The following is a 13,669-nucleotide window of genomic DNA, read 5'->3' as shown; positions in this document are numbered from 1 at the left end:
AAAAATGGAACATAAGATCATAAGAATATTACCTGATGGTGCCAAACAATATCACAGTCTAGAATGTTATTTACTAATATCAGCATAGATGTTAAGTCAACATTGAATAACTTAAGATGTTAAACACAAAAATGGCCAGTTACTTGTTAACAAAAACATAGTACATATTACACAAGCATTTACCTGTCTGTCTCTTTTAAAGTGTTTAATAAATATGTGGGATTTTAATAGCACAATTCTCAACCCACCCCAGACCTCACTCATTCTTAAACCCTGGCAACAGCCATGATTTCCCCAGTCTCAGGTTTTTCAAAGCAGAAACAGTGCTCGTCCAATCAAATACGAGAATTGGGACATATTTATAAATGGCGCATTACGTTGCATTAAAGCTTGTTATAACATTTTAAACACACTTCATGTGTCTGTGCACAGAAGTAAGGAGAAGAGGTTTTCAAATAAAATACAGATTTTTAAATATGAATATATATATATATATATATATATATGTATGCATATGGTGTGTTTTTTTTTTTATGAATAATTGTTTAAAACTGAGAGGGCAATCTCATCGTGGAAACTGGACATTCACTATTTATTATCCAAATGAGGACTTCTTACCAATAATCATTTCTTCAGGCACACTTTAGAGGAGGAGGCAGAGGCAAACCCTGAGAGAGCAAGAGATGAAGGAAAAGGAAGAAAAAACAAAATAAGAGTGATGTTGCTTGCCCTATATGCCTTTATCAGCATTACCCACACAGTATCTCTGGCTTCTGCGGCCTCATAAAAGCATTAGACAGTGTGAGTGAAAATATGTGTGTTAGGCTCTGCTCTTTTCAATCATAACTCATCAGAGATCAGCCTCAAAAACAAGAACAAGAGCAAGCGTGCGGTGCAGAAAACAGAGCAGAGATGCCTGGCTCCGGAAGAGAGAGGGAGCAGGCTGAGGTGAATAACTTGAGACTGTAGAGAGCATTCAATTAAGACCTGAACTGCAGGCTTCATTAAGCGTGAGAAGGCAATGAAAATGACCATCCATCAAAGGGAAGTGCTTGGGCCAAGGCAGCCTGCAGATACAGCCTCTGTGATATGCTTTTATGACAGTGGAGTCCAGCCAACTCCCAGAATGGGGAATGCTCTTCAACATGAACTCTCTCTGTTTTTCACATTCACACAGTTATCTTTTTTTTTTTTTTTTAAAGAACTGGTCATCAAAAGATGAAAGCGCTGTCATTTACTGACCCTCGTTATTTTATACCCATACTCTCTTAAAAATGTAAATGTTCTTGAGTTTCATTACAAAATGTCCTTTATATTGGAAAAATATTCTTTAGGTTATTAAAGTGTTCTTTACAAATGGTTGCTCTGTGGCATCACTGTGAAAACCCCCTTTTGGCATCTTTATTTCTGTACTGGAACACAGAAAAATATTCTGGCCATTCTTTCCCAATCCATTATAATGGAGTTCAAGCTTTAAAAAGGATACAAAGGCAGCATAAATATATAATAAAAGTTGCTTGTAAGTTCTTGGTGGAAAACAGAATAAAAATAAAGTTGTTGCACTGATAATCCTTCTCTCCAGTCATTGCAAAGAGCAAAAAATAGCAGATTTTGAGGACAGAATCATTATAGTTTGGTTTTAAATCAGTCAGCTGATTAAAAAAAAAGAAAAAAAAAAAGATTTTCTTATGAATCCTTCACTACACACCAAGGTCAACTTTTTTTCTTCTAGTTTTTAAAATGAAATTTGACTTTCCTCACACAAAGCTATCGAATGGCTTTTAAAGACTTGGAATACAGTGCATGAGTTGTTCTGCCCAGTTTTATTATATATTTATAGTGTTTTTTTTATCTCTTTATTCTTTATTTTTTGTTATTTTGAAACTTTACAGTCCCAGATCTCATTCACTTTCATTACTTTAAAAAGAGTGCCCATGCTATTCTTCAAGAAATTCACCTTTTTGTGTTCCACAGATGAAAAAAGGAAAGTATCATGGGAACCAACAAGAGAAAAATATGACAGAATTTTTTTTTGTGTGAACTTTCTTTTAACATGTTCTGCTCTTGCTAAGTCTCTAAACTATTTGATTCCCACTCTTCCCCTCATTTCTAGTGCTTAAAATTTTTATTAAGAGCATCAATGAAGGATTCAGTCGAAATACATAAACCTTGAGACATTATTAAGAAATTTTAATGATGTTATACATGATTCTCTTTATTCTCACAACATATCGACAAATAAGAGAGGGTTTCCCAGTGGGAGCCTCCTGACGCTGCAGCGGAATAGCGTGAAGTGTTCACAGAACATCAAGCGTTTGTCACAACATGAACCTGAACACAAACGTTGTGATCAGAAACGGAGCCTGGATTACATACAGTCCTCACAGGCCTGATCACTCGCAGATGGAGACCACTCGCAGGCATGAGTCTGACTGCAATGCCTTTCTCATTCTGGAATGACTGATAGAGTTACATTACCTCCTTCAATGCCTCCTGCCGTCTGACATGCAGAACTCTGACATGCAGGGAGCATGTGATCTTCTGTCATTTAAATCTTCATGTGAGCCTCCAGCTCTTCACAAATGCAATACCACAGCTCGCTGTGACATAATACGACATATCAAACCAGGGCCGCCCACAGAATTTCATCTCAGGGTAAGCAAAGAAACCTGACCAAGCTGCTTAGTGGAGGGCATACAAATGAAGCATGATTTGAATGCCATAAAGTAATGATGATAAAAAATAATATTAGTAATATTGCTTACTTATAGGGTTAAGGTGTGGTCACATTTGATTTTTTTTGGTGAATTTTAGTGGGTGAAATCAGTCATTTCAATAAGTATCCACACGACATTGGGAAAGTCTTTCCCAAGTTTTTCCAATGCAGATTTTACAAAGGATTGACGCTTAAATAGCACGAGTTTATGTTTAGATATACTGGGGCAGGCAAGTTCAGTCCTAGAGAGCCGTAGTCCTGCAAAGTTCAGCTTCAACCCTAATCAAACACACCTGAACAAGCTCATCAATGTCTTCAGGATTATTAAGACTACAGACAAGGTGAGGGTTTTTTCAGGGTTGGAGCTGAACTCTGCAGGACTGTGGCTCTTTAGGACCAAACCCCTGGCATATACTATTTACAGGCAGGAACTGACTTGTTGACTTGTGCATATGATAGGCCAGTGGTTTCCAATCATGGTCCTGGAGAACCACCAACACTGTACATTTTTGGTCTCTCTCTTATCTGACACATACATCTGAGGTCTTGGAATCTTCACTAATGAGCTGATGAGCTTCTTCAGGTGTGTTTGAATAGAGAGACATCTAAAATGTGCAGTGTTGGGGGTTTTCCAGGACCAGGATTGGAAAGCACTGTGATAGGCAATTGGTATTAGGGTTGTGGGGTAGATGCATATCATATGCACACGAAAACTGTGAATTATGTGCACACCAACAAATTGCGTATCGTATGTACACGAAAGCTGCGTATTATATGCACGTCAAATATGTGCATATAATATACACACCAATTTCAATTTCTGCGCTTCAGTAACAAAATTTTAGTTTGTATTTGGCATACTATTTATACACATTTTCATGAGATCGGGCCATACAACTTGACAATAGACAATTAGGACTTTTTGGGACTTGAAATGTCACTAATGAGATTGCAACTTCATTTCTAACAGGAAATGTTCTTAAAACGTTCTAATGAGGTTCTTTAAAAGTTATGGACAAATGTTCTTCCAGTAACATTAATAGATGCTTGTTCAAAGTTAATCTGGTCTTTAATTATGTTAGAACAAGACGTATTCATATATCGTTCTTGGGACATTTTTTTTTTCTGAAATATTATAGTTGGATGTTCATCTAATAAGTTTTTACCAACGCTATCTCACGACCAATTCATACGTATTTTACGAGGTGGCTTATTCGTACAAATTTGAACGACCTCACTCGTAGGATTTTATATGATTTGTCTCAACCCCAGTGACGGTTAGGTTTAGGGGCGGGGTTAGGTGTAGGTCATTTGTACAAATTCATACAAATTGTGCAGCTCATAAAATACGCACGATTTGGCAAAAATGTTATGAATTTGTACGAGTGTGGTCGTACGAATTCGTACGAATAAGCCACTTTGTAAAATATGTACGAATTGCCGTGAGATCGGGTTGGTTTTGACATATTATTATTTATTTTTTTTTTTCAAAATGTTTCAATAATGTTTGCAAAAAGATACAATGAGATAGGAGAAATAATTTTAACGGTGTATACCCATAACATCGTTGTGGTTGCCCAAGGCACCAAGGGCATTTACTACAACCAGATGTAGACAATATTTTGCCTGATAGTGAAGTTAGCCTTTATAAAAAAAAAAAAAAAAAAAAAAAAAAAGGTTAAAAACAAAAGTGAGAAGAAATATTGACTTCTGAAATACATATATTTTGTTGGCAGATCTTTATTTCAAAATGACTCCAAATACTGCCTTTATTTGCAAAGCTATATTAGATAGCTCACTCCAAATTCACTTAAAGAAGTAAGGTTAAGGTCACCAGTGCCAGAAGGGAACAGGCATGAAAAATACAACTAATTTACTTTTTTATTTTAATATTGCAATGGGGTCAGACTGACTTTAGTCATAATGTAAGAGTTGATCATACAGTAACTGCTAAGTTTTTCAACAAAGAAGACAGCAGACGAGCTCTTGATGCTGAAGAGTAAATAACTGATTATTCATCCACACATCTCATTCAGAGCAGCACATTTTACTGTCGCAAAGTAATTAAAATTTCACAGCACAGCACAGCAGTAGCTTTCGAGCAGATGTACATAATTGCCGTCATATCCACATGTGATGGATATCTCCATAGTTCTGTAGTTTATGCTTTTCAGGATGCCTGCACGTTCTAATTTCATATAATTTCATGGTATTTTGTATTTTCATGGTTAAGCATCATGTTCACAACAGCTCACAGATATTAAGTATTTTATAAAAGCATACAAATATTTGATCTACTTTTCAAGAAATAAAAACAGCTCATTAAATGCATCATCAGTATAATGCATAACACTTTTTTTTTTTAAATAAATTGCAAGTGTATTCCATTTTCCATTTTTCCATTCCATTGAGGGCCAGTAAGATTTTTGAATGTTTTTGAAAAAAGTCTCACCAAGGGTGTAATCATCTGTTCAAAAATACAGTGAAAACAGCAATAAAGTATGATTAGAATAACTGTTATCATTTTAAAACATTTTAACAGAATGTGTTCCTTTTTTGGGGAAAACATTCTTATATGCTACTTTTCTGCTCACAAAATTAAGTTAAAATTAAGAAACAAAGTTTTTTTTTATCATAATATTATTATCATCAACAGTTTTTCTGCTTAATATTTTATGGAAATTAGGATGCATTCTATTCAGGATTGTTTTGATGAATAGAAACATTTATTTGAAACTTTATAACATTATAAATGTATTTAATGTGTCAGTTTGTTGTGCCTATGCTGAATAAAAAAATCTAATTTCCTTCTTTAAAAAATGCATAATAGTGTATTCTTTCACTGAATATATATTTGAAATTTTATGTTATAATACAGTTTGTTGGCATTATAATCAATTTAAACAACCTTACTTGAACTCTTGTTCCTTGCTGCCTCTTAGTAAATAAACAGTCTATCCAAATATAGCAGACCTTTCTTCTTCCATGGATGTGATATAGATTTCCAAAGCTAGACAGAGTACCATCAACAATCAAACCATTTAGATCAATAAACCCCACACAGATAAAGCCCTGCAGGTTCCCACGGGTAAGGTTGACCCTTGTGTGACGGAGCCAAATAAGTAAAGTATCTGACCTGAGGGTCACAAGTTTTCCTACTTCGATTGCTTAGTCAAACAAATGGTTTCACACCAAACAAATGAAATTAACTGAATTCTGATGACAAACAAACTCAAATTCTCATTATGTCCATCTCAGCCTGATCCAGGTGTATATTACAGTGACTATGAGTAGGTTTGATTTAGATAAATGAGTCCAAAGAATCTGTTTTCACTTACTGATGCTTTCCCTTTACTCTTCTGCACTCGCCACACACAGCAATCTGTTTGCCATGCTGCCGTTGCGTGTGAAGTGAAGAGGAGCACAGGTGTTGTTCTTATGAAACGCTCGTAGCGCGGCTCTCCCACAGCCAGCTCTGTCAATCAACGCCTTCAGAGGATTTTTTTTTTCGCCAGATTTATATGAGTAACACTTGTTTGACAGGATTTACATTGACTTGCTTCAAAATATATTCAGTTTAACTATGTTGTCCTCACAAACGTATTCACCTGAGTAAAGCTAAAACGGGACTCTTCGCTGGCACAGCCCAAGTAGCTTGTTTATAATCTCCACTGCCAATTGGAGGGAAGCTGTAAATCCAGGAGCAATCTTTTGGGGTTTGTTTTTAGAGTTGCACACGTTTATGGGAGAAATAGTGCGTGTTTCACACGGCCCCTGTGAGCATTTGAGTGCATGCTGCATTCTGGATGAATAATGAAAGACCTACACACTTGCACACCTCAAACCGCAGCCTCTGGTAGATTGCGACCTCTCATGCAGACGGGTCAGAATGCAAGATGCACAAAACATGTGGCAGATGATAATGATTTACAGGCTTTTACCTTTATAGTAAATAGCTTATATGAAATACCATTTTAAACATGCTTGTTTGTGGTTTTAATAGCAAATATTACCCTGGTAAAAAAAAAAAATACAAAATGTATTTGAAATACATTGTTTTGTGCTAAGTATACTTCTAATGCATTTACATATTTATGTTCAGGATCAAGATCACGTTTGGGGGGTGGGGGGTCATGATCACAAAATTACATTCATTGGGGGTTTCGCTATGCATCCTCAACTCTGGCTGATAGATTGAATATTATCACAAATTCTCTATTCTATAAACTTTTTAGTGCATTTGCATACACAAATGTATTTCCTACTGTTCATTCAGACAGTTGCTTTATTGAAACGAGAATAGAAACGTGTTCTTTTCTTTCATCTGCCACAAGTGAGATATTCAAATAATTTATCTTTTCAGACACAGTACGTTACAGCTTTGGTGTGTATGCGAGAAGGAATCGGTCTGTTAATCTTTTCACCCGTTTAAACAACCTGATAGACGAATGACATTTTAATGTCTTTTTTTTTTTGCTCCTATTAACATAGATTGTTTTCTGAGCAGGAGGAAAATGAAGCTTTCAACCTTGCTGTTTCTTCTCCCTCTCATTAATGAAATTGACAGTAACAGAACTGACGTCATAGTCACAGGACACACACACACATATTGAATACATACACACTATTATGTTTTTAATTTGCAAACGTATTCGTTGTTATATTAAATCTACGTTTGATCACTTCTTAGGGACGCAAAAGGCACCAATTTTGTGGAGTGACAAAACTCACAGACTCGGGAACAGAAGGTTAAAGGTTGACAGGTTTATTATAAAACAGGGATGCATGGAATTAAGGAGAGATGCAGGTGAGTGAATCCAGATGAGGCGTTGAGAACGATATCATTGGCTGGAACTGATACGCGTTTACTCCGTACCGACAGTGGGGTGACCAGGATGGAGGAAACATTGCACACACCTCGGGAGAGACGTAGAAGAGGAGGACTTGGAAAAGATATCACTGGAGGCAAACAGGAGGAACGCTGGAGGAACACAATCTAGGAGATTCGTCCTGACAAAGAGATAGATATAAAGGATAGTTAGAGAATCAATGCAAGGCGCTTGTAACAGGAAGATTTCCAATATATAACTACAGGATCAGACAAGGTGAAGACTGAAGTGTATGCTTTTATGTGCTGGTTAAATGGTGACTGAATAGGGAACAGGTGCCGGTGATCAAAAGACTGAATTGTGAACAGGTGCTGTTGATTAATACTCGAGTGAGTATTATAATACTTGATATATAGTCTTGAGGAAAAAGTGGTTATGGGGGAAAAAAAAAATACTTGAAATACAAAAAAAATTGGCTGAAATATATCTGATATAATAGTTTTCTATTTTAACTACAACATTCCATATTTTCATTTAGTTTCACTTGATGTACTAAAATTAACTAAAACTACAAAAAGGAGGTTAAAGTAAACAAAAAACAATAGTATCTCAATTGTACTAAAACAAAACACTACTGCTGTTTTATTTAACACAAAAAAGCATTCAGATAGATTACAAATTCAGATAGATTAAAATTACATACGTTTACTAAATATATTTTATAACATTTTTTCTGCCTTCATTTTGTAAACATTAGTTAAGCTCTAGCAAAATAAAACATTAACTATTCCTCTTCAGAGAGCATCTTTCGGGGGAAATCATTATTATTTGATGTACCTGGCTGGCTTTCCAGCATGATTCAGTAAACACGGAGAGACCTTTTTCAGCTGGTGGCTGCCGAAGTGTGTTAAGAAAGTGTCAGATGATGCCCCGAGGAGCTCTCAACTTCTGAACGCAAACATGAGGTGCAGGCATATATTTTATATACAGGCCGTGGTAATGCTGACCTACAGGATCACTAAAATGCCTGATATTAAACATATAAAATGAGAGCAGATGAAGGCATAAAACATACGAAAGTATGCTCAAGTGTCTCCTTTCCCTCTTTAACTCATTTGAATGCCCGGTCATCATCGCCTTGCACCTTTTTTCATCATGTCACTCTCCTCATCGTGTTTTTTTTTTTGCCCTTAATCTTCCTCTATTCGCCTTTCAACTATAAGAATTCACCTTTCTCTAACCGTCTGGTCGCCCCCTCCTTATTTGGGTTTCCATCCTCTCAGTCTGGCCTAGTTTGAATGACTCACTCTGTATGATAAGGATTTCCCTGCGAGTGCTTGCCTCATGGGAATGCCATCAATCTGAGCCCACTGCCCTCTCTTCATCTTCCCATGCCTTCAAAAAAAAGGCTACCTGTGCAGGTTAATATAACACACACCGGGGCAACTGCTCGCAGACTTGATGTTCCACCCCAAAAAACACTCTGTACACATATGTACACCTCTTCAATTTTAATACCGGCTGTCCTTGTGCCCTCAGCAGTGGTTCGGACAGGAATTACTTTCCAGAGCTGCACGGATATCCTCTAAATGGGTTTTACACAGGGCTGTGAAATCTGAAACGGTCGACTCACTTATGGCTGAAAGATTGCATCATTGAGTGAGGGATTGCTGTTTAGTTTGACATCTCAATAGCACACACACACACACACACACACACACACACACAAAATTTAAATTTAAAAACCTGACAAAAAATAAAAAGAAATAGGATGACTTTCATAGAGACGTTCGTCATTTTTGAATACAAATTTTCCAAATGAACCATCTCTATGTGAATTGATTAGTTAAATTATTAAGTCTGTGTAAAGGATTCTGTTTGTGAGCCTATGATAAGGTCTTAAAAATAAATAAGGGAAGGGAACACAACATTAAGGCAGATAATGGACATCTTTAGCAGAAAAGGTAAATAATTTGGATAAATGGCTGATTTCGTTGTGGAATAAAGGCTTTTTCATGCAGCTCTGTCTCATGTTGATCTGGTTCTTCCGGTTGTCGCATCAGGCTCAATACAATGCATATCTAAAGGGCTCCAGCCCCCTTGTCAATGTCCCACCCTCATTCCTCAGGAGGCAGGGGAGCTCCATCCATCACTGCCCTGGAAGTGTGCACCTCCATCAGCTATCAGTGTGACCCATCAGTCCTGAATGGGAGCCTGTCTGATGAACTCAATGATTTGCTGTCACCCTTCCGCTTTGGTGTGCCAACACTGATCCTGCTCTAAACACACACATGATATCGTCTTACTGTCTACTACCCATCTGTCTCCTCTTGTTCTTATCATCGGTTTACCTTTAACCAGGGTCCAACATTTGTGGCTCTTGTGGCTAACTCAAATGGCTGCTGAAAATTCAGGGTTGCCATCACAGGAACAAATGCAGTCCCAGTGTCACAGTTGCATCTTACTGAAAAATAAAATAAAAATAAAATAAAATGTAGTATGAAGATGCATCTGTAAATCTGAATAATGCATTTTCATGTGTAAAAAAATAAATAAAGAAAGACATAAATAAAGAGGAAGGAACACATTCAGAGGACAAACTGGGTAAATAGAAGAAAAACTGGCCTTTCAGATCTGCTGCACAGGACGCCTTTCTGGTTACTGCAATGCATCAACCTTCTCTAATCTGGTGTTTCTGTTTCCTAGTAAATAAATAATCTTGTTTATTTCCAAGTGCATTTACACTATATCAGTATGCCTGTATTGTTAAGTATCTGAATCTGACAAAACCTTTGGAGATATCCAGTGGCATTCTCAATTTAAACAAACAAACAAATACATCTTTTTATTATTAATATCATATTTAATATATAAAAACCATTATTATTATTATTATTATTATTATTATTTTAATGTCTGGGAAGTCTATAATAATTATGACAAATAAATTTAACTAAACAAACATGTCTCTTTGTATGTCCTCTTATACTAAACCTAATAATGATATGTCCCATGCAGCGATCTCTGTCGATCCATGAATCATGCGTGTTCATTGAGCATACCTCCCAGTGGCAAACTATTGATCGTCTCTGATCTCGGATCAGTTTCATCCATTTGTGTTATTGAAAGGATGAGTTGTAGTATCTTACTGGCCTGTTTAAGCTCTCCATAAAACAAACAATTTCTTTTTCTTTTTATAACTCACCCGTTTAAATTAAACGTCTGCATAATTAAAGATAGTTAGTTAAAAAAAAAAAAAATCAATTGAAGTTTATCTGCTTACCCCCAGGGAATCCAAGATGTAGGTGACATTGTTTCTTCAGTAGAACACAAACTGAGATTTTTAACTCAAACCGTTGCAGTCTGTCAGTCATATAATACAAGTGGATGGGAATCACGGCTAAAACATACAATAAAACAACAACAAAACATATACAAACAAAGCCAAATTAAACCTTCTGCTTTTTTATGTTTTAGCCGTGATTCCCATCCACTTGACTGCAACAGACTGCAACAGTGTAAGTTAAATAACTCAGTTTGTGTTTTACTGAATAAACAACGTCACCTACATCTTGAATGTCCTCGGGGTAAGCAGATCATTTTCGAATAAATAATAAATAAATGGAATAAATTGCAGCATGTATCAAAAACATGACTTTACAGTCTGGAAAATAAAGTAGGGGAGAACCAGGGCGAAAGTAACACGGGACGAAAGTAACAAAGCGATTTTCTCCGAGCCTCTTTCTGCATTTGCATTCCCAGCTATGACAGCATGTTCAGCATGCAATCCTTGACGGAGCTGAGAAATATCATGTGATTTCCTCATCGTTTCCCGAAGTTAGGTCCGTAAAACTGTTTTCGAGTACAAAAAGTAAATTATTGAAGCGGTAATTTTTTATTTTTATTAGTCGTGTTGTTTTTCTTGTTTCATATGTCAAAGTAATGATCAATCTACAGGTTATTTAGTGCTTTAACACATCCTAAAGTTTGCATTTTCAATTTTTTTATATAAAATTAAATCGAGTTTAAATGTCAGCAGTTCCTGTCGGGACGAAAGTAACAGTTGTTACTTTTGTCCCGCTACAGTCACAAAAAGTATTTATTTTGTTCCAGTGCAAGCTATATTGTGAATTTCGGTGTCTTGCATCATTTCTTACAAATGTTAATGTCATATTATACCAAAAGAATATGTCTTAGTGAGGGTCAGAAAGACAGACAGAGGTCTGGTTTTATCCAGATGTTTTTGAGAGGGCGTTTCTGGACATAGAGGAACATCTCTCTCTGGGCAGCTGCTACATCACATTTATATTTAGGTTTTAGCCATATCTTAGCCTTTACACCTCCACCTGTGAATTTGCAGTGTTTCCAGATGTTTTAATGCACATTTTTAATTCATGCATAAAAAAACAACTGGATGGAAACATAAATAGGCCTACTGTTACATTATGTTTAGAGTTTTTTTTATTATGCTAATGTGATAAAATTTTATATTGTGCATTCTGTAGAATTTTTTTTTATTATTATATAAAAATACATTGAAATTTACAATAATAATAATAAATAAAAAAATACAGCCAGGTTTTAAGACATCTGATGAAACTTAAACTTAAATTTAAAATTAAAATATGAAAATGTAATTTAATATATATATATATTTTTTTTGCAAAGATAAAGGACAAAATATGTTAGCAGTTATTTATTAACAAAGTCACAATCACGTATAGAAAAATATATAGAAATATATCTCTGTATACAACATTATCTTTTAAAATGAAGTTTTTCTGAAAAATGGTACTTTCGCCTCTACTCCCCCCTAGGATATACAATTTTTTTTTGAGGAACCTCTGTCACTTTAAGAACCACTGGTCAAAACAGAAGAAAACCCTGTCTGGACTCTGCCCGGAATGGATTGTATCGTGCTATTCGTTTGTCTGGTTATTTGATGAGAAAAAGATGAAATGTTGTTGCAATAAACACATTAAGAATCCATAAACCTGCAGCAGTGGAGGACTATTATTCTGCCTCGTGTAACTGCAGAAGAACTGATGACGGCAAGGTTTGATCTTTGGCTGACCAATCAGCAGATAGGGCATTTAATTCCCACCCACGTATAGAAATATCACGAATATCACATATTTTTCTACCTCTAAATGAAAAAAAAAAGGAAAATCTGTTGGCCACCATGGATGTACATCTACAACCACCTTCACCATTGCATCATCCAGACTCTGTTCTGTAGAGTTATTTTTTGAAGGCAGCAGGTTGAGGGAAGGACAATGATGCCATCATAATGACAAGCCATTTATTAGCACAAACAGACAGCATTAACATGCAGTCCAACAATCAAAGTAATATTACAAAACAACTTTCACTAAATCAATCACTTAGATGATTAGCGCTGTTAATATATATATATATATATATATATATATATATATATATATATATATATATATATAACCTTTTCAAACAGAAGGAAAGAAAAATAATGTTGAGGTTAAAACCCATTAGGCATCTCTGAGGCAAATCTAACAATATTAGTATTCATTCACTCAGACACCAAGTTACCTTGAGTTACATTTAGACCTTAAATAAGTTAATACCACAAGGATTACCTCAAAAATGACCCCCTTTCCATCCCCATCCCGCTGAACTGCACTGTGGTTCCCAGCTGCAATGTACTAGGCAGATCACAGCGTTTATCAGCCATTCCCACACGTAATGTCCTCTTATTAGATTTAAATTGGTATACATGGCACGTGGGGCCAAAGAACATGCCATGTTAGTATTCATCCCCATGTTGCTCTTTCTTCTAGTTTGCTGAGGTATTAGTATTTGTACCAGCTCACCTGTGGTCATGAGTTGTTAAATGACATCATCTCGGGATTCTCCCCATTGGCTGAAATTAGGGTAGCAGGCAAAGTGTCAGTACTGTAATTGGAAGCTTATATAGCAGGTCACGTTTTGCACCACATGAATGGATTCTGAGCCCACTGAAGGATAAATTGATGGATTTCTGTTTAGTTATTGGTAAAAAGGAAATGAAAAAACATATTACAGCCTACTAAACTGTGTACATGAAACTGGTTTTATACATCGAATCAGTAAACAATAAATGATATTG

The sequence above is a fragment of the Carassius auratus genome, chromosome 19 (assembly GCF_003368295.1).
Source record: "Carassius auratus strain Wakin chromosome 19, ASM336829v1, whole genome shotgun sequence".
In the NCBI taxonomy this organism is placed as follows: Eukaryota; Metazoa; Chordata; class Actinopteri; order Cypriniformes; family Cyprinidae; genus Carassius; species Carassius auratus.
This window is presented reverse-complemented; position numbering follows the sequence as displayed.